The sequence below is a fragment of the Mauremys mutica genome, chromosome 1 (genome assembly GCF_020497125.1).
Source record: "Mauremys mutica isolate MM-2020 ecotype Southern chromosome 1, ASM2049712v1, whole genome shotgun sequence".
NCBI classification, from domain to species: Eukaryota; Metazoa; Chordata; order Testudines; family Geoemydidae; genus Mauremys; species Mauremys mutica.
In genome coordinates, this window is record NC_059072.1 from 120,912,673 (window position 1) to 120,940,100 (window position 27,428).

Below are 27,428 nucleotides of genomic sequence, written 5' to 3' on the forward strand. Positions count from 1 at the left end.
AAGGGGGCTGGAACAATTTGTATAGTGGGGGTGCTGACAGCCATCGAACCAAACTGTAAACCCTGTATAGAATGGAAACCACTTCAAGCCAGGGGGTGCAGCCACACCCCTAGCACCCCTTGTTCCAGCACCTATGGCCAGAGTGAGTGTGTGAGTTACCGTAACCATCACTGCTTCCCCTTCTGCTCCCCCTCCAAACGTTTCCTCCCTGTGCCTTTTCTACTTTCTCAGCTAATGGGTTAATTAGCCTTGTAGCTCTCTCTGGCCCATCCCCAATCTATCAGTTAGGAACAGCTTTGCCCCTCAGATTTACTCTTGGGTGATTTAATTGATGATCCAGTGATCAGAGTGCTGGTACAGCTGCTGTTGCCCAGCACTCTATCACAGCCTCCATGTTGGCAATTTACATGATTTTACCCTTTATCATATAGTCTGTCACCACTTTATTGGCCCAAAAGACTTCTACTTACAAACACCTGTTTACATCAAATCTGAATTTGGCCCATAGTGTTTAAAACCTACTGCACTGTACACGTTCTACGAACCCAGCACCCCGAGGCTTTGGGCAAGTTTGCATCCAGCTCTGAATTGCAGAGCTGACTGCTATCCATGAAATAGACTGAACCAAAATCTTGGATGCAAATAGACCCAAACTTTGGGGACATTCAGGTATAGATTTTTGCAGCCTTGTTAAATTGCTCCTTTAAAAAAACCTTTACCTCCCCCAATGGATGAAGTTCTTGAGGCAAGGAAACCTTATTATTTTCTATACCAGTTCACACAGTCCTGTTTACAGGACAAGAGACCTCTCTGTAATTACATGTCTTATGTTTTATCAAGATTCGAAGCGAATTTATTTCTGCAAAAACTGTGTCTTTAAATTGTAAAAATCACTCCATAAATCCCTAGTTAGAACAGTCAAGGTCTGATACCTTATCAGCGCTCTTACTGTGTACGAGGTCACATCATCAGCATGTAGATGTACAGAATATTTCATGAACTATACAGCGTCGACAGGTCATTAATAAAAACTGAAAAAGTAAAAGCCCTCTAATTAGCTCCTGAGGTAACTTTGCATGTAACATTTTCACCTCAGATTCAACACCATTAAACAAAATGAGTGGGGTTTGCTCACTAATGTAGCCAGAGAACCATTCTACTGTAGTTAAACTCAGCCAAATTGAGGGAAACTTAGATAGCAATATGTTGTGATTTATTGGATCAAAGGCCACAGTCAAATCAATATAGATAGTTCCTGCATAAAAAATTATAATGAATGGCTATAACAATATCATCAAGGTTACCTTGAAAAGAGCAATGGAGCAGAGCATAAAAACATGACTAAAAATAGGGTCAATACATTATCTTTGAAAGGAAAGCTCATTAATTTTTGAGTAATTTGGACAAAACAGAGAAAACACAAATAGGTTACAATTAGGGCAATGTAATGGGCTTACTGTAGCATCATTTCAAATGGCTGGTCATCTCAAATTAGAAAGGAAATATTATAATAAACACATAGCAACAGTTTTGAAAAGATATTAATGAAGATATTTAAGGAAGCATGGGGTAATATTTCTAATGTTTAGCGTAATTGACTGGGATGTGGGACTTCCAGTTTCTATTTTCAGCTGTCAACTAACTCACTGGATGCCAATTTTGTGAGTCAAGATTTGTAGAGTACTTTGAGATCTTCAGATGAAATGTGCTACAGGTATATAAAGAGCATAATCTGAAGAGACTCTGCTGTTCTTTTCTTCTTATTCAAACAAATTACATTTGAGACAAAAGTCAATGGAATGATCAGGCCACTATATTAGTTACATAGGTTGGATTGAAATGAAAAAAATCTCATTATTCTATTGGTTTCAGCGTATTAAGAACCACTTGCTAATCAAAAGTGTACTGATCTACAGAGGTCCATAGTGAGTCCGGTAGATGTCAATGGACAGGGCCACTATCTCAAAACATACCCTGGAGCAAAGCAGAGTGAACTATTTATTGCAAATAATGTATTTCACAAGTTTCATCCTCCGTTTTGTTTGTGAATTATTCACAAACAGATTGTTCACTAACTCATTTGTTATTTGAAATTGTTTGATGAATGGTTTGTGAAAACATTTTTCAGCCTATGGGTTGTTCATAAGCAAACTACTTTGTCTATTTGCTATTCAGTATTTATGGTGTATGATTGGTCACCTAAAACACATTGTATTAGTTCTGCTCGATGGCTGGATCACTGGAACTTTTGTAAAGAAGAGACCGAGAGAGAGAGTTCAAAGAGAATTTGAGATGGACATGTGAACACTTCTAGTGTGAACAGATTAACGTGAACAGTCATGAGATACTTTTTGTACCTATACCTGTAAACAAAAAATCTTTGATACAAAAGATGCACAATGCCTTTTACATCAGCAAATCAATCTGAATTACCTGTTCAAACAATTCTAAAATCTGGGATTTATTTAAAAATGATTTTAAAGGACTACTAGCCTGTATCACTGCAGCCATAACTGAAGGTAATTCAATGGAAATCAATGGATTTGGGGCTGTTTACACCAGAAGTTAATTGTTCCTGCTTCCATTAGTTAAATTGAGATTTGTTGGCTTTTGTGTTGTTTTTTAAGTTCTTATTAATAATTCTAAAATGTCATTTGAAAATAGCTCAGGCCTGGCATTTTGATGTTATCTTTAAAGAACTATCAAGCTATGAGTATTTAAACACACCATCTCTATACTGATGCTTATCCACTAACCAAGTGCCCTGATCCTTCTCATTATCCTGCCTGTTCAATCGGTATAGGGCACTGTTATGGGGAAGTTAGTGAAGAAGTAGGTGTGGTAGTGTCTTCAATATGCTGATGACACCTAGCTGTACATTTGCACTTCTGCTGCCCCTGCAGGTGCAGTGGAGTACAGCTTATTGAGTGAGGGGGATGCAAAAGGACAGAGCTTCTGGCTCTGAAACATCCCCACCCTGCTCTGCTTCAGGGTAAGTTTGAGGATGGTGCTAGGGTGCACACATCATCCAGCAAATCACACTGCAGGAATCAGCACAACATTTAATGTTGCTTCATCCAAGCACCAAGCTGAGTTATAATGGAATCTCTTTGAATTAAACAGATAAACTACAGAGGACCAATAGGAAAATTCAATTGGAGTTTTACACTGTAAAAGAATCAAGGCCCTCACTCTTAAAACTAGCACCTTCATTTGATGGGAAGCAGGACTTTGAAGAACCTTACCGGAGCTCTAAAATCACCATAGCTGACTTGGATTATTTCATTTTTGGAGGGAAGTCTTATTTTATCCCCGGTGCTAATGCAACTGAAGATTAAATTTAAAAGCTATTTTATTGGCCACAGTGGTTTTCTTCTTAGACTAAATGGATGACAGCCACCAGTAATGTGATTGGGTTGCTTGGCCCCTGAAGTACAGGGTGCTATGCAAACAGCAGACCTTCCATGCTTTAAACTGGTGGCATGTTAAAACACATTTCCAGTGAACCCCATATACTTCATGTCCTCCCCTGAAATTGCCCAATAATTTCTTCTCTGTCAATATTCTTGACTGAATTAAATAGAATCCTTGACTCAAATCTTCACACTTTGCCTATTCAGCTCTGTGACTATGGTATGCCCAGTTCAGTGTGGCATGGGCAAACATACTGCAATTGTTTAGTGTGCCTGAAGAATTTAGTTTCAGGAATAATTCTACATTGGTGGCTGTTGGATACACTAATACCTAATAGCCCTTTTCCAACTCTTTAATAATGTCTCCCTGCTCAGGCCTAATATCTTGCTTAATTAGTTTCTTTGTACAACTATAGCTGGAGCTGTTTTTTCCCAAAAGGTAGCTGCCCCAAACATCCTTAGAGAAGAGCCATTATTTATATTAGCACACCTGGTGCAGTAGTACCTAAGCAGAAAATTGCTCATAATAATCTAAGTGTTTGTCTACACGATGAATTGATACAGATGAGCCCTAAAACAGTAGTGGTCTAGGGCACTAAGCATATGCCTGGAAGTCAACAGATGTTGGTTTTATTCTTGACTCTGCCAATGACAAGTAACTTAACAGTTCTTTGCCTTAGTTTCCCAGCCTGCAAAATGGGAATAATAATATTAGCCCAACTATGGCAAATTTTAAGTTGTGTTCATGAAAATTGATACATTTAATTAGCAGCAGTGCTTCATCTGGGTTACTCTGTCTTGGCAAAAGCAAAACAAAATCCATATTTATTGATAATGATACAGACATAATAGGAAGCACTGAAATACAACACTAAATTAGAAATGTGAGATTTTGATGGTATTTGAAATAGTGAACTTTGTCCTTTTACTGTAGAAAATCTATCCAACCCTCACACAGAGATGCACTTGGAAAATATGTATAAGTAAAGAGAAATCCATAAAAGACTTAGCACAGATATTATATTGGATGATCAAAGCACTCACAAACACAGAATATATAAAATTAAACTACAATGGTCAAAAAATTATTCCTGTATTTTCTGCAGGTTGATTTTTTTCAGTACTACATTCTCCATGAAAATCAGAAGAAATATTAACACTTTAAAATAATCTTAAAAGATACTAAGTAGCTATTATTAAAAATGGCAAATATGATACAATGGAATATTTGATACAGAGTAGCCTTCTTTTACTTTTATTGGCAACCTCGATGAGTCTCTCGCCTACATACTTAAGGAGCAGGATATCATTGGGACTATACTTTCCATGGAGAGCCAGCTGCTGGCACTATTTTAGATGTTCACTAAAGAAACTTGAAAATACCTACTAGGACTGTAAATCAGTCACATCTAAACTCAGACTTTTGCAAGAAAGGAATCTAAACCAGGTCAGTCCTAAGACGTTTGTGAGAAATGACTTTTGCAATAAAAAAATTTACCTGTCTTAGCTGCCTAACTCCAGGAGAGGGTTCATGGCTGAAAATCACAAGGGGAGAGAGCTGCCTTCTCTCAGGCACCTAACTCCATTTGAGGGGTGAGGCTTCTCCTTGGCATTTCCTATTGACTGGCTTAGGTGGCTCCTCACTCAGGTTGCTGACTTCTGTGAATCTTATTCTTAGATGCCTAACTCTCCCCCCCTCATGATTTGGTACTGTGAATTCTAGTAAGTGGCAGAGAGTGCCTAAAGTTTAGGCTTATTGCAATGCTGAGTCTAAGGGCTAGTTTATACTACCACACTGCACTAATGCAGCTGCACTGCTGTAGTTCATCTGGTGAAGGTGCGCAATGCTGATGGGAGAGAACTCTCCCATTGGCGTAATTATTCTACCTCAAGGAGAGGCAGAAGCTATGTCAGTGGGAGAACGTCTCCTGCCAACTTAGTGCTGGTGTGGACGGCACTTATGACGATGTTACTTGCGTTACTCAGGGGATGGCTTTTTCACACCCTGGAATGGCGTAAATTACATCTACTTAAGCAGCAGCATAGACAAGATAATTTCCTCTCTGGATCTAGCCCTGTGTAACCTGCAGACAACTGCAAAGGAGACTTGAGTTAGCAGGCAATAGTGCTAACTTATCTTAACTAGAATTTGCTCTTTGTATAGTTTATAGCTGAAGGCAAGGCCCAGCAACTACTCAACGCAATGGGCCAAATCTCTTTGTCAACAGGAGCTGTGCCTGAATAGAGCCCAAATCATCCGATCCCATTGAAGCATGCAACTCACAATTACATCATATATAGAAGAAAACATTGTGTTGCTTTCTGCGTCCAATTCTAAGCCTTTTTAGAAATCTGATGATCTTATTTAGTCCATAGATTAAGATCTCAGCATAAATGTAATAAAATTACAATAAAGGTTACGAATCAAGAAAGTGTTGGTTGCTCATAAGGATAAAGTATTCTAGTCATAATTAAATTTCAAATCTAATTATAATTTGAGGAGTCCTTTTAATTACATTGCAATATTTTGCTTTCGTAGAAAGATGATTGCTATAGCATCTTTTATCTGTAATTTTCTTTTAATTAAAAAATGTAAATAAATCAAAACCACCTCCTCAAAAATATGTACTTTATAAATAAAAAACAACAGCAAAAGTACAAGGATTTCTCTAGCCTGGCTTTATCTGCTGAATCACATTTACATCTATATTTTGTTAAAACAAAGCAGTGACAGGAATAATATAATTGATTTTTACATTTTTTAGTGTCTTTTGCAGCTACCGATTTCATCACCATTTTAATGTCAGAACAAATTCTCTGCTCGATTTCCAAGTTGTGGCTTAACTTTCAAAAACAAACTTTCACATGAAAGAAGAGTGATGATGATGATGATATTGACCAAAGGGGAAAGAAGTTTTCTCACAATAAGGCAGAAGAGCAAGGAGGAAATAAGGCCCTTCTCAAAAGGTTGGGATAGTACAAAGCTGTTGGCTGTGTCTCCAGACTGAACTGCTGCAGCTGGGTCATGATTTGCCACAGTGATAAGTGTTTTTAGGTGTGTCTATTTTTGAATGTCCTACCTGAGACACCTTAAAGGGACATGATTTTCATAAAGTGCTGAGGGCTCTCACCCTTTACAAATCAGGTACCTTTAGGGTGTCTCAAACTGGGCATGCAAAAATGGAAACATCTAAAAATCACAAGTCACTTTGGAAGATCTTATCCACTGAACTCTTTCATATTCTTCAAAAACTATTAAAAAGAAAACAAATACAAGCATTGCTCCTGGAAAGATTTATGCACAGAATTTTAAGTAGGCCTATTGAGTTCAGTTGGATTACTCACATTTGTAAATTGTTGCAGGATCAGGTCAATATTGTTGAACTAACCAAGCCAATAAGTTAAACTATTCCTGAATCTACCAAAAGTGTTTTAAAAAGTGAGAGAAGTTTTACATAGACATTTGCTAGTACATGCAGAAGAACAGTGGTTTCTCAGATTCTCCAGGACTAAAAAAATTAATTTGAGTCTTTATAATATTTTTGGTTGTTCATGCTGATAATGGTGTAGGAGATTGTTTTTTTTTCTCTTGAATACAGCCTGTAGACACCATGCTTTACGGGGACTGAATTCTGGTTTGTGATGAGTATATATTCTTATCACTTAACCTGTAAGATTAACAAAAAGGAAGTGGGACACCCTGATTCTGATGTCTTTCAATCATCCTGGAGATACTGTTCAACAAGACCTTTGAGATGGGAGCCATGGAAAGGTACAAAGTGGTATACCCAAGAAGCAGAGGGTAGGTTCCACGTGTTAATCTATGTGCACTCTCTAATCTGGGAATCACTACTATTTACAGTACAGGCCCTAGCACTGAGTTCTTATTCTCTGTAGGAACAAACTATACACTGTGGCTGCATGTGGCTTACCCGTTAGTGGCTTATATCATCAGATCTGAATCCACTCCATTCCATGCCCAATGTGAGAACAGGCAAAAATGATTGTATGTCACCTTTATGCCCACCAAATCTTTGGGATAGTGTGTGGGGCATTCATTTTCAAGTTAAACGTAAAGCATCTTATGTGGCTGTTCCAAAAGCCAGAGGCCAGTGGAGTACAGCAGCACTTTAGCCTTGCCTTCTTTCCCACAGACCCTCATTTGCGGCTCAAAAAGAAAGTGCTTTTTACACTGGAGAATTCCACTGCTCTGCTCAGGTTTATGGAGCCAAACGGCACAGAGTCTTAATATTCCCAAAAGAAAATCTTCATTAGGATAAGGTTGTAAATAGAGTCAAAGTTCATGTTAGCACCTTAAATGTGTATTTCCAGACTTTCTGGCAGTTAGGCATCTTAAACTAAAATGATCTAAATTACCGGTACTTACTTCCTTATTTAAGGCTTTTTTTTAAAAAAAATGATAATTTTCTATCATTTCCTAACTTTCAGACATGAAGAATGTTCAAATAACATTATTGTAAATTAATGGCTTATATAGAACCCTAACTTTATCTTAATTAAGTTTGTGATTGGGATTTTGTTAAAATGGCTTTTATATCAATATTGGAAAATTTGACATAGGTAAAGTTGCTTCAGTTTGGAGCAGAGAGAGATCAGGGACTAGCATTCAGGAAGAGTATCCACTTTGAAGCAATTTCTCTAGTATCTATAAACTACTGGCCCACTTGTGGACTTTAAGAAGCCTGCACCATACCCTACCAGTGTTTATGCAGACTAAGTTGTTCACATTCAGAAGCAGCGAACACCTAAAAAACTGTATGATGTATGGAGAGCAGAGTTCCCAAAAGTTTGAAGAAAAAGCTGAATAACTCAAAAATTAGACCACTGCACTTTATAAAAGTGTCCAAGGCCCCTGACATTGTGACAGGACAACAGAACAAACCAAATGTGGAGTTTCTCAGTCAATTTATTTTTTAAATATGACATGGCAAAAACATGATACTTTTCAAAAAGGGCAAACATCTGACTTTTCATACTGTCCTATCTTATGAACATCTTTCTGATTTTCCTCAAACTTTTAAAGACAACAAAGCTTCCTTTGGCACAGACCCACACAAGAATACTGTGGTGCAATTTGAGACAGAGGGAATCAAAATAGCACTTTGATCAGAAACAAAGTCTCTATTATCCGTGTGTGGAGAGATTACTCTGTCACCATAAACATTTTTATTGTGTTTTATTATCCAAATAATTTAGAATCGGATTTTCAAAAACACTCAAGCATTGGTCTACCTCTGCCACAAAGTCAGCAGACAAACACGCCTGTTAACTTCAATGGAAGCAGAGTCAGGCCAACGCTGAATGCTTTTGAAATACTCATCTTTCATGTACACTGAACTGGGGAAGCTGGAGAGTTTCTCATTTAACATGACCATTTACATTCCTGTTTCCTAATGTAGCTGTTTTCTAGCTATCACATCTTTATATGGTGAACTGTTCTTTTTCTGACTTGGCTTACTCTTTTTTTTTTTATGTGACATTTTTTTGGATCAGACAGTTACCGTAGTGCTCTTTTTCAGCTTGGCTTCAGTCACTATGTGTCTCTCAATGATCACAAAAGCTCACGTTATTTTGTAATACTTCCCCTCTCAATGCACAGTACTATAGCACAGAGGAGTTCTGGAGTTTCCTACACTAATTGTATCCCAGCCAGTTGCTGCTTTCCCTGCAGCAGCAAAAGCCAGAATTTCTTACAGGCTGTTAATATTTTCCACTCTAGTATCTGGTGCCAAAATTATCCCATAACTTGTTCCAATTTTCCTCACAAGATACATTTTTTAGCAAGGTGTACAGTAGATTTACATATGCATCTTAGGGCAGATTCTTTCAGTCTGATGCTGCTTTCTGTACTGCTTCCACATCACTGACACAAGACGTGGTTTTTTTTTCCCACTACAGAAGGGCTGACCAGGCTGCTAGCATATAGTGAGGTGAATTCTGATCTCAGTTATACTGGTGTAATCTGCATTAAATCTGCTGATTTCACTGGATTTACATCAGTGTAACTGAGATCAGGATTTTACCCACTGGGACTTGCAGTATCCTAGCCAGCAATCCCATTTCCTATGGCTGCTTTCTCTCTGCAGGGTAGAAATACAGGCCATACTCTCACTCAGACTCTGTTGCTTATTGGGGAAAATATGTATCAACTCAGACACATAATATAATTGGTCTGTACAGCATGGGAAGAGGTATCCATTTCAGCATGCGCAAGAGATGAAACCATAGCTGATATAAATGAAAAATTAGTCAGCGCAACTAGCAAGAAGATAAGATAATCAACATAGGGAGGATCACTAAAAACCAGTGAGCTAGACTGCCCTTAAGCACAACCTGGCAGTGAGTAAACTGTGCCAGCCCAGGAGTAGCTCTGGGAGGCATTGTGCTTCAGAGAACACCTTTGGGTCACAAACTTTCCCCTGCTTTGCCTTGCTCTGGGGTGGGTATTGTCCAGCAGTGAATTATGACATGCCCCTACATTGCCCCATCTGTATGTGTAGAGGGGGGGGGGGATGGAGCCAAGGCTCTAGGCATTCTTCACCCTTCCTCTTCCAGTTGTTCTTGGGAGAATTTAAATGGATCTTGTTGTCTAATGCTATGTCTACATTACAGATCTTATAGTGGCACCTTATACTGCTGCAGCTGGGCTGCTGTAAGGTCTCCTGTATAGCTGCCCTATGCCGACAGGAGAGAGCTCTCCCGCTGGTATAATTAAACCACCCCCAAGGAGTGGCAGTAGTTATGCTGGCTAGAGAGGGTCTCCCGCTGACATAGTGCTGTCCACACTGACTCTTTTGTTAGTGAAACTTTTGTTGGTCAGAGGGGTGTTTTTTTCACAACCCTGACTGACAAAAGTTTTGCAGACAAAACTGCTAGTGTAGACAAAGCCTAAATCTACTACCTGAATTTCAAGCAGCTTTTCTTTTGCTTTGCAAATCAGCCATAGACAAAGAGTAACTAGGCCAGAAGGAGATAAACTTCCCTGCAATCCACCAATTCTTGTGGCTGCATAGAACAAAGGATGCCTAGTGATTACAGGACACTGAGTTCAGAGCTTTTACAATGGAGAGAAGGGATCACTTAAAAACATACTGGGTTTGAACAAAACTGCAACAGAAACTGTGTTTGTGGTAGCTGAAAAACAAAGAGAAGGAGAAACTTGTGTGACACTTTGGGAGGAGGACAAAAGTTTTGTCTACATTGTGCTGATTTTGCCATTTACTATTAATCTCTATTTACAGTACCTACAATTCCTGCAGAATCTAATTCTGAATAGAGTATATTAGATGTAGGTATTACTCCTGTGTCCACTCATTCCTACTTTACCATAGAAAAACCAGACTCCCTGAGTCCAGAAGTTGTGGCATTATTATCCCATATTAGAGCAAGGCTGTGGGCTGCCAAGCCACTGTTGGGTGAGACTGGGGATGCAGAAGCATATTTTATCAGTAGCAAGATCTGGGGCTGGCTGCCTGTGGAGGATAGTGGCCATAAAGAATGCCTTGGGGCAATGCATACACCATGTCACCAATTGTGATTTTTATCGTGAGTGTCATGTTAGCTGGTGTTTTATTTAAAGCCTCCATTCCTGGAATCACGGGAATACAAGAGAATCTCAGCTTTCATTTTTTTAAAATAGTACATTTCTAGCCCTCATCGCAGAGAAATGCCTAAATATGTGATCTGAGTGTACCCTGAAGGCATGGAGGTTAAATAAAGCATCCAAAACTTCTTATTTAAAAAAAACAACTCATGATTTATTGGTGGTCCTGATTCACTCATTCATATTTTCGAATGTTTGGGATCAGCAATTCTGCGTGCAGCAGAAGCCTCTTATAGTAGGATGCAGCATACATTCCCATGAGCACCTGCTATAGTTCAGCAGCTAGTGAAGAGCGGGGGGTAGTCCATACCATGCCCATCATGCCTTCGGCAGGTATTGAGCACAGCTAGCGCTGCCTTGACTCCCAAGCACTGGTGCCCATATGGATCAAGTTACAGTATTATGCTGTGCACTGCCCTGGTGTGTGAATGGGAAGTAAAAGCTCCCTGAACCTCTCCCCACCCCACCTTCTACAAGAATAGCCAAAATTTAGCTCTTAATTTGTAGCACACTCAGTTTCGTGAAGCTTTCCCCTGTATTTCTTTCATTCTGTATCCTAGGAAGAAGCCCCATTCAGCCGGCCAATTTCTCCTCCTCTCATGCAGCCGGCTTGGTTCAATATTTTCAGCAATACCATAGGTGTCAGTTTATCTTTGCTGGCTACTTCTCTACTAGCTTGAACTCACAGCTTTCTTTCCCAGACAGCTACTGTTTTCCATACAGCATGACAGGCCACAGCCTCTCAGCTATAACTATAACTATAATTTTCCCTACACCACTGTTTGTTTCAGTTTGCTGCTGCTTTTGGACTATGGCCTTGGTCTCACTGGTACAGTTTCTCCCAGTGTGCTGTTTTCCCTCAACTCTCACAGACATCATTTCATCTAAATTTGCCATGTTTTTTGCTTCCCTGCCACTTGCCAGGCAACTTACTAGTAGGTTTTTCTGGGATTCCCTATAGAGGTTGTACACTTAGTTCTTTATGTTTTTCAGTGTCAACCTTTTTCCTTCCAAATATTATCATATACAGCAGTGTAAACCGCCTCTTTGAAGTGGTTTTCCTAGTTATTTTAGCTTTAGGCTTCTGTCCTGGGTTACTATACTGTCTCTTCAAGATTTTGTTTCCAAGATCATACCCAAAAATATCTGATCTGAGGGTTGCTTGTAGAACACTGCAAAACAACTTGAGCTCTGAGGCGTTTGGATGACATAGGGCTTTTGTTCCCCATTTAGTTCAAAATTTGGGAGTGTCACATAAGCCTTTTAATTCCAGATGTTATGTCTAGTTTACACTGTAAGTTCTTCATGGCAGGGACCAGCCAACCTTTCATTGTCTGTTAGGAACTAGGAACACAGAAAATGCTATATGTGACACTAATGATTTGAGTTCATCTCTAAACTGAGCCCTGAAAACTACTGATAAAATGCCAGCATGCAAATAGCACAGCTGCTGTGATGGGGAAACAGTGCCTTCTTAAGTATATTATCATTTTCTGGCTCTTGTGCTACCTGATTTGTGAGCTCAGCTCAGGCTTTTGGGGAGACCTTAGAGGGGAGAAAAAAGATAGTGGCCTGAGAGGCAAACCCAGTTTAAAGAACTTCCTAGGAGCATGACCTGGTTTCTGCACGATAGCAGAAAGTGGAGCCACCATGTCATTTGATAGACAGACTGAGATGAGATGGGGCTGCAAGCAAAGGAAACCTATCCATTCTGCAGCTATTAAAGCACCCATATGGGATGGTAAGAATCGTCTAAGAAAGCCAATAATATTCTTCAATACCCTGCAATGAAAATCATTCCGCTCCATTAGTGAGAGAGAAATGGTGGCCTTCTGTAGGCTATCAGGCAATAGCCAAGGATCCCACTTGTTGATATCCTTTAACCAGGGCTGCAGGGTCAGGCTCCTTGTATCACATTTTAAAGAACTTGGATCGTCAGTGTGTAATCTTTTCATTTTTGGGTGTCTATAGTTTGTGACTCTGAATAGCCAGAATGACATGTTTACGTGTGACAGGACCAATTATTGCGTGATGAATGGTTACATTTATATCTTCAAAACCTGACTGACTTGCGCTGAACTGGTTTTCATTTAAAAACTCAGGCTTACATGATATGCCTGCGCCAGTGGCCCAGTCTTAAAAGGTAATGATTGCAGAATAATAATATAGAACAGCAACATTAATATCACTTATTTTGTCTCCAAGAAAAACCCTGCATAGGCTACACGTTGATTGAGAAGAATGGGGGAGCAGCCTGTAATAATTCATTCCCATAATTCTGTCTCATTGTTATTGTGTTGTTTGCCTTATGATTACAAGAGGTTCATTCAAGCAGGGGTTAGTTTCAGGTGAGCAGGAAAGGGGAAAGAGCTTCAGACAGCCCCATTTGCTAATACTTAAAGGACAATGCAGGTATCATTCACTGTGAAGCTTTACCACCAACCATGCTGGACTCGGTAGTCTGGCTTGCCATGGGGGAGGTGGGGGGGGGGAGGGGCTTCCAGCTTGTAAGCAAAGGAGGAATGCAAGCGGAGGAAACTGGAATGAAAATCTTTGGGCATGTCTACATTTAAAACCCAACAGCATCATAACTGCACTCTGCAGCTATGCTGTTGTAGCACTTCGGTGTAGTCACTACCTATGCTGATGGGAGGGATTCTCCCATCAATGTAGGTAATCCACCTCCCCACGAGGTGGTAGCTAGGTTGATGGAAGAATTCTTCTGTTGACCTAGCGCTGTCTACTCCGGTATAGCTAAATCTTTCAGGGGTGTGGATTTTTCACACCCCTGAGCGAGGTAGTTATACCCATATGAAATCCTAGTGTAGACCAGGCCTCTGGGTGGATAAAAAGACAGTCTCTGAAGGACAGGAGTAATGAGGCAGAGACTGCTGGAGAGCAGACTGAATCCCCACTCCCCAGAAATGGGGTTGTCTGGGTAAGATAGGCCTACCTATGACCATATGTAAAATAGATCTGTGTAGACATTTTATTGTGCTAAAATCCTTTTTTCTTGTCATGCTTTGCTTCTGCTTTTAAGAGTAAACAATCCTTTGCTTTGAAAAGGCTGTTTTGGCTCACTGTATTCACACACTGGTTACAGCTCCTGAAGGGAAGGACCCAACCCCAGCTGGGCCTGGTGGATAAGCCTGGTTGAGCCCAAGGGTGCTGTAACTCTGCTCCCAGTCTAAGAGGGGGAGAAGTTGGGATTACAGCCCAGGACAGGTGAAGGCATGAGGCCTAATACCTGAGAAGCCACTTGAGAGACCAGAAAGGGGCCAAAGGTGCAGATGGTCCTGAATCGCAACACTGATTATGGATTTCACATTTTCTGCAGTTTTCTGTAGAGTGCTTAGTTCTTACACTGGAAAATTGTGACTTAAGCGTAACCAATGTTGCAATATGTCTGAGTCTGCAAAGAGCCAGAAACAATAGCTCTGAGAGATGCAAACTGCTTCATGGATCTCAATGGGGTGTTAACTCCAAGATCCACTCCTCTGGTGGACTTCACCAACATTATCTCAGCAGAGGATTCCATGGGTGGAAGAGTGAAGAGGGCCTGGCCCACCCACCTAAGAAGATACACTCAGCAGCTGGGGTAAATACTAGGATCCCTGCTATTGCCTCTGCTTCCCTTTTGTGGGACAGAGAACCCTGCTGCTTCCCCTGCTGATCCCAAAGGGGAGAGAGGACCCTTGCTGTTGCTCCTGGAAAAGAGAGTAAAGGGTCCACAGGCTGCTGCTTGTGCCTCTCAAGGAGGTTCTTTAACACACCAGGTCAGAGCCATGGCCATAGGGTGAGGACAGGGCTGCAAGTACAGGTCTCCACATTGCACGTAACTAGGGCCTCGGATTGCCTTAACCCAGCCCTGCATGAATGTAAATCACCACAGGCCAAATCCTGCAGTGCTTATTTAGTTTTTACTCGGGTAAAGCTTCCTTTGACATGAAGGACTGCAGTGTTCTTGGACCCTCTAACACTAATGGAAGTTATGCAAGTGCCATGAGAAGAGAACTTGGCTTATTTTGATCATATCAATTGCTAACTTGGCAAACATGTTCCCGAACCTAAACAGCCAGCTTTAGTAATGAAAAAGTACAGCCAAGAACCAATTTGGCTTAAGTAGGAAAGAGTTAGTTCAGATAAAATAAGAACTGACCTGAACTTGATCGTGAACTTTTCTGAGATTTATTTTTTTTTTTTTAAAAGTGTGTATGTCTCTGCACTTCAGCTGTAGATATCATTAGGAGAGGTTCTTTGGAAATACCAGTGCGACAGACAGTGCTATGGCTGGGACAAGAAAGCAAAATGGTAACATATTCTGAGATGGGCTTGAGCAAAAAGCCTGGCCCCCTAAAGACTTGAAGACTATCCATAGTTTCAGGTTTGGATCTATGTCTTAAAGAAAAACTATTCTCACAGTTTTGCTGTCCCTACCAAATCCAGCATGTACTGGAAACCTCCTGAAAACTGATCTTCTCTCAAGATTTTCTACCTTCCACTTTCCTTCTAGAATGCACTGATGTACTGCCTCAGCACGTGTGGGTCAGTAAACGTGTACAAGAGAAATGAACCCAAGCCACAAAGTTTGGATAGTGACCTGAACTTTTTGAAAATTTTGGGGGCGGGGGAGAAGGGGCCCATCTCTTCTGAATCACTCTAGCAAGGCTTAGACTTGGAAAATAAAACAGGTACATCTACTGGTTCTGGGACAGATTCTGTTCCCACTTACACCCATTTATAATGGAGAGAAGAGCTGGCCCATTTTTTCTCCTTCCAGTCCCACCCAATAGATTTGGGCTCTCCCCATTACTGAATGTGTTCAAATGAATGACAATCCTCTTTTGGACCCCTTTTGTCAAGTGTTGCCGTGTCACTTTTAGGTCAGCCTACATATTTCTATTCAAGGAATCATTACCGTTATTTTAAAACAGCTGGTTTCAACATAATCCACATAAATAGTAGATTGGCACTGCCACTCTATGAAGGCATGTGTAGAAAAGAGCTGGCTGATGCAACAATATTTATGGACTAGGAATTTGCAACACTTTAAATGGCAGTGCTTCTTGTCACTGAACCTCATCCTAGGGCTCTGGCATTCAAATACCGCCAGGGCGGCCATCAAGTCAGGAGATCCACGGCAATGGCTACCCAAGAACTAACCGCTAACATTGACTGCAGGTGCCTATAGAATGCAGCAGAGGAAGGCGAAAATCCCTCTGTGGTAAGGAAGTGCGAAAGCCACTTTATCATCTTTGCACGAGGACCAAAGGGTGTACTGTCATGACTCTCTGCCTCCCCCTCTCCAGTGTATTCCTGCCGGGCCTGGCTTGGGAGTTCTCTGAGAGAAGCCAAGAATCCCCATATAATACAGTGATGTGAAATGACGTATAATCATTGACCAGTGGAACCTGTGAACATTTTGCATATTTTAGAAGCGTTTTCAGAGGATATGTGCTATGTAACTGATTCCTCTGCAGCTGTGACTGTTATGAGTTGCAGCTGACTGGTGAGAACGAGACATCACTCCAAACTATCAGTTATATCACCCAGTTTTGTCAAAATGTCCTCTTAGGGTATGTCTATACGGGTAGTGTTCGATGTAATGGGGATCGATGCCCATACTCCACCTCAGCAGGAGGAGTAAGCGGAGTCGATGGGGGAGCCGCGGTGGTCGACTCACCGTCGTCAGAACACCCAGGTAAGTCACACTAAGATACTTTGACTTCAGCTACACGAATAGCATAGCTGCAGTTGTGTATGTTAGTTTGAACCTCCCTGCTAGTGTAGCCCAGGCCTTAGTTGCTCCAACCCCTGTGCTCAGGCCAGCTCACTCCCCCTGACAGGGGCAGGATGCTGACTCATCTACTATTGTCTGTCCTGTTCTTCTGCATACTAGGGCTAGCCCATGAACTTAGACAGCGCTCTACCTGGAGTCACCCTGCTGGAAGGCCAACTGGCCCATTCTTCAATACCATCCTAGGACCAAGTCCAGTTCTTTTGTAGCTACAGGGTCGTCCAGGCCCTGGATGGGTTCACCATGGGGCAGTGGAAGCTTGTCCTAATGTAGGCACCTAATGCAAAACTCCCATTGACTTCAGTGGGAGCAGGACTAAATCCATGCAGCATCCCATAAATACTAAACAACAACAACAAGGAGGTTGCCAGTGCGGCTTTAAGGGAACGGATAGTGTGCTGGTTCAAATAACGGGGTTAATAAAGGACAAGTTCTGAATTTCAGGAGCTAGTTGAAAGGCTTAGAGCTTCAAGGACACTAAGAACCCTTTGAGGATTTACAGGTGATGAACATTCACAAGTCATGCAGTCTGCCCACAAACCTGTCTGACCACATGACTAGTCAGAACAACAGCCACATTTTTAAAGCACTAGTGCTGACTTCCTGGCTGTGCACTGAAATGCCCCAAGGGTACTGACGTGGTTTATCCAGGACCAGGAAAGAAAAGAAACCAGTTAAAGTCTTAGCATGTGAACTCCTAAGGCCATTACAGCCTATGTGGAAATGTAAAGAATTTCTTGAGCAAGCTGTTAAACACCAAAAGAAAAGCCACTTAAAACATCTTCTAACTATCAAAGTCAGAGATGATTTGATAGAACCTTACAAATCCCATAATCTACTGTAAGTAGCAGCTAAACCTTGGCTTCACCGACATGTCTGCAAGTGGGAAGGAATCAAGAGGATAATTTATCCAAGTCCAGGGTAATGAAGTGTTAACAAAAACCATATGAAGTTATTACTACAACCACAGGCCACAAAACGCAAAGGGGGAATAATGATCTCAGGAGACCTACCTATTTTCAGTCATTTTCTACTTCATGGTTCACCTAAAGGCATTCACCAAAACAGGAGGCACATCAATTGAAATAAAGTGATTAATTACCCCTAATGAACAATGCTGATCATATTGTCTCTAAAATATAGTCGGCTGACATTGATATATACATACTTCAGCTCATTCTTCCCAACTTTATTAGGTACATATGTCTACAGCAGACACAAATGAAACATTCTACAACTAGGCTCCAAGCCAAAAACTAATTTATTCTTTAATGTGGTAGTGATTACTTGGTGGTTCCTTGAGCAGAGATGACAGGTCTGAGCTAATGGAGTTGTACTGTAAGTTAATATAAATCATGACAGAACAATTAATTACAGAAACCACTGCAAATCCCTTTGTTAGTTTTCCCCATCACCAGAAGGATTTAATAATGTTCATTTTGCTAAGTTCCTGTGACATTTACAAGTCTTAAACCATTTTTAATCAAATCAATATCACTGGCTGCTAAATTTAGTTGTGCTTCGCTAGCAAGTCCTGGAATGCATCAATACTAATGTTTCCTACCTTCTGTTCAAATGAATCAGACTGAAACCACACATTTCCTCTTTATTTGTTTATATTGAGTAATTGGAATTTTAAAAAAATTAACACCATAAGAAATAAGTATGTCAGAAGGAGTTAGGCGATAGAAAAGCCAGTCTATAGATAGATGCAATTTAGTGACTACGTGCACATCACGTAGTCTAAAAACCCTTGAAACTGACAAATTTTCCTTAATTCACTGAGTGAGTGTCTCACAACAAAGGAGTGGGGTCAGTTTGGAAACTGGGCAGCTAAAATGGAGATGGGAGCTCTATGTGGTTAGTGGAAAGTATTGGAGGCGTGATCACCAACTTCTAATCCCAGCTTTGTCACCCTGACTAGTTGTGTGTTCTTAGACAAGTCACCTGGGATCCTCAAAGGTATTTAGGCCCCTAACTCCCATCAGTTACGGGCCTGCATACCTCTGAGGACAGGGCATTAGGCCTTATCCGTTCTTAGGATTCAGCAAGTGTAGACAAGGAAAGGCAGAATTTTCACCCCCGCTTGAAATCAATGCAAACAACAGGTATTGCAGCAGTGTGCAGAGGCCTTGACTGCTAGGCACTACACAAGCACATTGGCTTTCAATGAGAGTTGGGCACTTAACTCTCTTAGGGCTTGTTGACACTGCCCTGCAGTTTGAACAATTGGTGTGTGAGTAGCAGTGCATACCATAGTGCTGTGCTGTACCTCCCCAGTGTGGAGGCTGCAGGCATGAACTAAACAGTTCTGAGTTTGCATTAACGTAGTCCTCGTCAAACAGAATTGCATTAATGCGAACGAGGAACCTTTCAGTTCACGTCCACAGAATCCACATGGGAGTGATACAGCATAGCACGCTGGAGTACACTGCTAAACACCCCTATAATGTGAACTGCAGGGCAGTGTAGACATAGCGTAAGGCCTGATCTACACTGGGGGGAGGGATCAATCTAAGTTACACAACTTCAGCTATGTGAATAACGTAGCTGAAGTCGACGTACTTAGATCTACTCACCGCGGTGTCTTCGCTACGGTGAGTCGACTGCTGCCGCTTCCCTGTCAACTCTGCCTGTGCCTCTCACCAAGCTGGAGTACAGGAGTCGACTGGAGAGCGCTTGGGGATCGATTTCTCGCGTCTAGACTAGACGCGATAAATCGATCCCCACTGGATTGATCACTGCCCGCCGATCCAGCCGGTAGTGAAGACGTATCCTTAGATGCTTTTGAAAATTCTACCCATAATAAATATCTTGATACATTGACTCCTGCCCTCTAAACATTATGCCCTAGCACTTGCTATAGCCCCTGCAATGTAGAAAGGCTGGAAAAGTCCAAGACCCAGGCAGGTGAGAATTCCCTTGGAGGAGGCCCTGCACTGAGCTGCCATAGGTGGCTGTACACTGTTCCCCACCCACAAGCCCTGGCACATGGGGTGTACCAATGTCTGGAAGGTCACATTTATTCTCAACCAGCCTAGTATCCGGAGGGCACAAACTTTGTTTCTCCTCCCCCTAGATTGTGTTTGTGTGTGTGTGCAGCACACTCTCTTACCCTTTGTCCATTCAACGCCCAACCACCCACTTCAAGCAAAAGCCTGAGGAAAGAGAAAGGCATTGCACCATGCCTGAAATGTCAGTAAATTCCATCTTTGTCATACCTTTAAAGCTGAGTTCCAGAGCGGAGGGTCCTACTTTAGAATGCGCTGCTCACTGATCTGGAGAAAGGAAAGATAATCTTGTGATTAAAGCACTTGACTGAGACTCAGGAGATCTGGATTCAGTTCCTAGATCTGCTGCAGATTTCCTGTGTGATTTTGGGCAAGTCATTTAGGCACCTACAACATGGACTTAGGCACCTAGCTTCTTTTGTGCATCCAGAGCTAAGTCTCAGTTTTGGGACCACTGAGATGTGCAAAAACTCCCACCAAGTACTGTGGGCACCTGGACTCATTTGTTGCCTACATTTTCGGGGTAAAAATCCTGTGAGCACCTATGTTTCAGCCCCGGGCATGCGCACGACGTGCATAGCCCTCTCACTCTAGGTGCCCAGACACATAGCTCCTGGCTGAACACTGCCTCATTCAAAGCATCTGGATGCCCGTCTCCCACTTGACACCCAGTGCAATTCACAGACCAGAGGAAGACAGGCATTTGGCTGCCAAAGTCACATGTGAGGCCCCATCTGGTAGGCATGCTGAGAGGCTGCCTGTCAGATTGGGTCCCATTCAAAATTCAGCCAGAAGAGGAGGAGGAAGTGGAAGGAGTGCGGGGGGGGGGGGGGAAGGAGGGAGCCCCACCTTATAACTTTTACCCCAGTGGTGAGAGCACTCACCTAGGATGCCAGAGGAGGGGAAAGTATTTGAACAGGCGTCTCCCACCTCCCAGGACTGTTCCACTACAGATAAATACTTAAATAGTAATTGGGCCAGAGAGGGAGGGGAAGAGAGAGAGAGAGAGAGAGGAGGTAAAGAGAGAATTACTCTGTAATCCAGTTGTTAGGGAATTGAACCCATCTCCCCCACATCCCAGGTGAGTGCTCTAGTCACTGGGTTAAAAGTTATAAGTTGGGCATTACTAACACCACCACCACCTCTTCCTTGGTTTCTTACTAAAACAGCATAGGCACACAGCTCCAGGAGAGGGTTCACCTCTGAGAACAGCTAGCAGGGCCGGCTCCAGGGGTTTTGCCTCCCCAAGCAGCCAAAAAAAAAAAAAAAAGCCGCGATCGCGATCTGCGGCACTTCAGCGGGAGGTCCTTCGCTCTGAGCGGGAGTGAGGGACCCTCCGCCGAATTGCTGCTGAATTCCGGAACGTGCCGCCCCCCCTCCGGAGTGGCCGCCACAAGCACTTGCTTGCTAAGCTGGTGCCTGGAGCCAGCCCTGACAGCTAGCAGAGATAGGGACCTCCCTACCACCTGGATTTACGAGCCTCTCTCCCTTAGGGGGTGGGGCTTACCACACACACACCCTTTGGCTGGCATCTGCTGTTGGCTAGTTTAGGCAGGAAGCTGCTTGGCATGCTGGCTCTCGTGCACTGCAGTCTAAGGCACCTATCTCTCCCCATTCATTTCATAGGGACCCTAAGCTCCCAACTAGGCTTTGTGAACCTCAGTGATTTTCTACGTGCCTAAAAGTTAGGTACTGTGACTCTCATTGTCACAATGCCTAACTTCTTTTGTGCATCCAGCCCTTAAACCTGAATTTTGTAAGCTCCTCTACATTGGTGGATCTCAATTTCCTGTATCTCATCTTCCCAGCTGTAAAATGAGGATAATAATACTCCCTGTGTTGTCTTGTCTATGTAAAACTGTAAGACCTCTGGGACACAGTCAGTCTCTATGTGTGCGTACAGTGCCTAGCACAATGGGGTTTCTTGACCCTACTGTACTACAATAATAAGCAGGAACAACAGCAACAACTTTGGATGTTCATATATAGTGACTCTTTCCAGATAGGGAGCCATGTAACATTTAATAACTGTAAAGCAGTTTGAAATGACAACTAGAATTGGGGCCAATCCATCTCTTATTGTAATCAATGGGAGTTTGGAAACTGATTTAAATGAGACAAGGATTGGGACGATTATCTTGTAGGATGAAAAGATTCCTTTCAATATTATTGCCATCCAATCCAAAACAAAATAGCTGGTTTCTGAATTCTTCGGTGGACTAATTCAACAGAGACATTTAATTTCACCGTGTAAAACATAGTGTGGGAATTTATCAGTTCTTGGTTGTTATTTTACTCTGTCCTTAACAACAACAACAACAGAATCTGAAGAGGTTTGACATTTTGTTTCATTTAGACCAGTCTCTTTTTCTTCATAGCCAATGATCACACTCACAACAGTGCCTCTCTGGTCTCTCCCATTCTCAAGGGACTGCACATAGGTCATGGACTCAGAACGCCATTGCATCACCATTGAATAATAAAAACCCCTAAAACTTCAAAGACATAGCTAGCTCCAAGGCCTGTGCTTTAGAAACCTCATGGCAAGTTTCTCTCTATTTTATTTCATTAATTACTTTTGGTGCTATTCAGTGATCAAGTTGCATGTAGCTCCTCTGTCTGTGACCTATGTGCAATTCCCTGTACTACAGATGGGAAAACATTGTTGAAGCTTTTTTCCTTCTCCCTGCAAGCACAAAAATAAAACATCTAGATCTAAAGAAAGAAGAGGGGGTGGGGGAAAAAAATCCAACTTTAAAAAATAAAATTACTCCCACTGAGGTTCAAAGGCTGGACTCAGCCAGAATCCCTTATCTTCACTCCATTAACGTTGGCTCTTTGTGTAACTAGTATAGATTGATAACTAGAGTTTCATTTCTTTTGTCCTTCCCCGGGACAATTACTTTCTATTTTACCTTAGATGACACCAAGTCATTGTGGCAGAGGCCCCCAAGACCTCGCTGTGATTCTATAATGACATAAATTCCCTACTTTCCCAGAGTGCCCTAAGACATCGGGCTTTTATGTCTTGCGCTGTTGCATTATATCCTAATGGAAAATTTCTATCCCAACTTAAGAGCTACCCTACCCCTCCCCAAGAATAAACAATGACAATATATGGATCAAGAATGACCCCCGATGCATTTCTCTCTAATGGAGGAATCACCCTAAAAATTGATTTCCTTTCACCCTTTAGCAAAGAGATCTCTGTGCAGAATTAAACACACACAAAGCCTAAGTCATATTCAAATGTGGAACAGCAAGTAAAGACACTTCATTTAACATGCAGCTATGCTGGAGGCTCAGACCAATTTGGAATTCAATTTGCATGATAATGCTAAAAATAATAATGCTCTAATTAGGGTGTATGTGTGTTTGTATGTTTACAGTCATAAAATTCACTAAAAAAAATCATCAAACAATTTTCTGTGTGTAACAGGAATTTAGGAGCTTCCTCTCAAAGGAAATCACAAACTGACCCCTAGTAAAATTTGTTTAACTAATTGTATGTTTTTCGAAGTAAACACCAAGGGACATCTGATCATGAACTATATTCCTTCTCTTTAGTGGAAGGCTATAATCAGTCTATCCCAGGGGTCTCAAACACGCGGCCCGCGGGGCTATTTCCTGCGGCCCACCAAGCAGCCTGCGCCCCCCCGGCCTACCTCCAGGCCAGGGGTGGACAAACTACAGCAGATTGCCCCCCTCGAGCCCCGCGCCCCTCCCTGAAGCGGCTGGCATCACGTCCCTGCGGCTGGGGGGGGGGAAGCAGAAGCAGAGGGCTCCGTGTGTTGCCCTGGTTCCAGGCACCGCCTCCCTGCAGCTCCCATTGGCCGGGAACAGGGAACCGCAGCCAATGGGAGCTTCGGGGGAGGTACCTGGAGGAGCGGCAAGCAGCGTGCGGAGCCCTGCGGCCCCTGAGGGAAGGGGCTGCAGGGACATGGTGTGCGCCACTGCCACCCTGGAGCCACTCTAGATAAGCGGCTTCGGGCTCTGGCCCAGAGCCCTCCTGCACCCCACACCCCAACCCCCTGCCCTGAGCCCCCTGCTGCTTCCCATACCCCTTCTGCACCCTGAGCCCCCTGCCTGCATCCCAACTCTCTGCCCTGAGCCCCCTGCCTGAACCCCAACCCTCTGCCACACCCTGCACTCCCTCCTGCACCCCACACCCCAACTCCCTGCCCCAAGCCCCCTGCCGCACCCTGCACACCTCCTGCACTCCCTGCCCTGAACCCCCGCCACACCCCTCCTGCTCCCTCTGGGGGCAGGGAGGGGACAGAGTTAGGGTGGGGACTTCGGGGAAGGGGTTGGAATGGAGGCAGGGCAGGGGCGGGGCCTCATGAAAGGGGTGGAGTGGGGGCAGGGCTGGGGGCAGCGAGGGGGGGTGTCAGTGATGCGGCCCTCGGGCCAATAAACTAGTCCTCATGTGGCTGTCATGGTCATTTGAGTTTGAGATCCCTGGTCTATCCCTTTCACACATAACATATAGTGTTTTGATGCTCTGCAGTTACTGTAGAACCAGAAAAAAAAATGCTCAGCTTCTTGTCTGCTAACCATGATCAAACCTCAGAATTTAATCATGATTAGCTGACAGTATTGTGAACAACATTTCTCCTGGTGCATTCTGATAGCAAGGTCATGCTCAGCATCATGTCAGCTAACTTCTTCCCAACTCTGTTCAGACACAACACATTCATTCAGTATGAAGCAGTCCATGGCTTCAGATTAGTTTCTAGCACTGTAAATCAATTTATTATCACTATTTATTATTAGTATTTCTTTTAGTTAGAAACGGTACATTTTATTGGGAAAAAAGCTAGTAATCCAAATCTCAGACCAATTCATCAACTATTCATCATCTGCAATTCTTTGTGAATGGGAAAAAGTACCCAGAGGCAAAAATTGTCTTTAAGTCTTTTAGCTATAGCCAACAAAGGAAACTAAACTAAAATCATTTTGTCTTAGTGGATAATTACTTTACTCTCGTGTTGCTTGTTCACGTGTTGTCACTGTCACCATATTCAAAAAATCAGAGTAGGGTACTGATCAGTGAACACTTGAGCATTGCTGCTTCTTACATACTTTGCCAGGCTTGGGCCTTCAAAGAATCCCAGAATGAGGGGATGGGCAATATTATGAGTTCTTTCATATCATAGGCTTATAGGTTTATCTAACCTTGAACTACTAACCTTCTACACACACACTACAAGGAAAACATGATGTATATGCTAAACAATTAGATTAAAAGGTTGTATCTTTTTGGACAAGCTAAGACTGAAGAATATCCCCAAACACAGTGTTGCTGTTCTGGCTATTACTTAGATTCTTTCAGAATTTCAGTTTTTAAAGCTATATATATCATGCTAATCCAGGTGTGGGTGTGTGGCAAGAAGTGTGGGGGCACTACTTTTTTAACTTTCCAAACCACAATTTAACTTTCCATATACAATTTTAAAATATAAAATGAAGCCCATGTTTACTGCACCATGAACAAGAAACTGAAAGTCAAAGTTGATTTCCATAGATAGAATTTTTTTTAAAGTATGAGAGGACCAGTTAAAAATCAGCTTTTCTCATTCTGTAAGGCACTCAGATACTATTGGGATGGGAGCAGTATAAAAAATGACTGAACTATTTGAGGCAGGATCTGGCATTTTACTATATGTTTGTACAGTATGTAGCACAGTGGGGTCCCAACCTTGCTGAGGCCTTTAGGTGCTATCGCAATATAGATGACAACATACTACTGTTGAAAAACAGCTATTGTTAGATGCTAGCTCAGTATCAATACATTGAATTTCATTGTGGAACCCTAAGGGATGAAACCTGCCATCAGCTCCCATGTTAAGGACATGCAACAATGGCACTCAGCACAGTGCATGAGTGCAGGAGTGATCCCTAAATTACCGTTGGACTGTTCCAAAGCCCTTTGCAATCAAGGGAAAGACTCCCATTAGTTTCAGTGGGTTTTGGATCAGCTCCCATATGTAGTTTCCAGAAAAGTGAATGGTGGGAAAGATATTAGTTAAAAACCCAAAGGAGAAAATAAACAGGCTGAGGAAGCATGGACTTGTTATGTGTGACCAGGTCAAACAGACTCACTGTTTCGCAACACAGTCTCTTTCCTAGTGTTGAAAAGTACCATCTATAAATCTGAAACTGTTTTAACACTGATAAATTTTCCTCACAGTAATAATATGTTTTATGTTTGAATAAGTTGCTTTAAAAAAGCCTTATATCTTAACTTGCCAATGCCTTTTTTAATTCAAATTGCACTGGCCATTAGAGAAAGTTAAAGAATTCACCTATCCCAGAAAATGGTTTGATTAAAATTGGTTGTTAAAATTTTAAGATCAGAGTGATTTCCTCTGCTCCCTGCTTGTATGCATTCTAGCTTTATAGTGGGCTCGTTAATAGAGCAGCTTGCCCAGTTTGTCATCTGTTTCATTATGCAAAATATATACGTTTCATTTACCTTTCCTGTGGAAAAAAATCAGTTATCTTCAACCAGATGTAATGATTTCTTTGGGTTTCTTCTCAACTCCTGAATGGCTCAGAATCCCTAAAATCTCTACTGGTGGTAGACTATTGGGGAACCCTGATGTGTGCCAATTTTAATGTAATGATCTCTTTGTTCACATGTAACAACTTAGAATGCTGACCACTAGGAAAACTTAAACACTGAGCTGAAAGGAAAATGAAATAGTTTAAAATCTCTCTGAACATCATTAAAAGATCTATTTGACATGAAAATTAAAGAAGGAATTCCTAAAACAGAGCTTTAGTTTGCATGTCTTTGGTTTTATTATAGCTATGCGAATGAAGTGAAAATACTGAAAAAAATTCTCTCATCTCTTGACTTTTCTAACTGGAGTATTTGATGTCAATAAATGGACTAGAGAGACCTGAGCTGCAAAGTATGGATATACATCTGTTTCTGAATTTCCCCAAAATAATGGGAGTTTGCATCAGGCCTATCTATAATACATTATGTAAAACACATGCACTGAAGCTGATCAAAATATTATATTTGCTGTTATTTTTACGTATATAGTAGGGAATTGTAAATATGCATAGTGCTGTAAAATACAGATGATAGTGTGATAGATATGGCAATTTCCTGCAATATCTGTGAAAAACCTCATTGAATTCAATTTAAGTATTTTTGGAGTCTGTTGTATTAAATGGAAAGGTTATGTATAATTGTGTACCTGGATTATATATAACCTCGCTGGGTGGCGATGTGATGTGAACCCTTTGAAGTGTTATGAAATTCAAAGGACTGTATTGAACAATGTGCCAGACAAGAATGGACTATTGGGATAAATAGCGTCAAGTGGTTTGCTTGGGGAATTTTTAGGGGGTGGTGAATGCAAATTCTTCACCTTTTAGTTATCCAAAAACCCAACCTTTTGAGGAGAGTACCATTATTTGCAGATTGCCTGTTCCTGGAGTCTCAGTCAAAGACCCATGCTGTATAAAGGAAAGACTAACATATTCATGAGTGTGCTAGTTCTGAGCTAAGGCTGTTATGACTTGTAACCACAGAAAAACTCCTTTGTGGGTCTGAAGCTAGAGCCCTT

The 27,428-nt window shown here is 41.9% G+C and overlaps 1 long non-coding RNA gene across 1 annotated transcript in view; it reads right to left on the reverse strand.

The window, feature by feature from the left end:
• Positions 1-20,110, reverse strand: part of LOC123361982 — a 124,804-nt gene extending 104,694 nt beyond the window's left edge. The window contains exon 1 of the long non-coding RNA XR_006576308.1: positions 20,056-20,110. This is a non-coding gene — a long non-coding RNA (uncharacterized LOC123361982). The remainder of the gene's footprint in view (positions 1-20,055) is intronic.
• Positions 20,111-27,428: the final 7,318 nt, after the last annotated feature.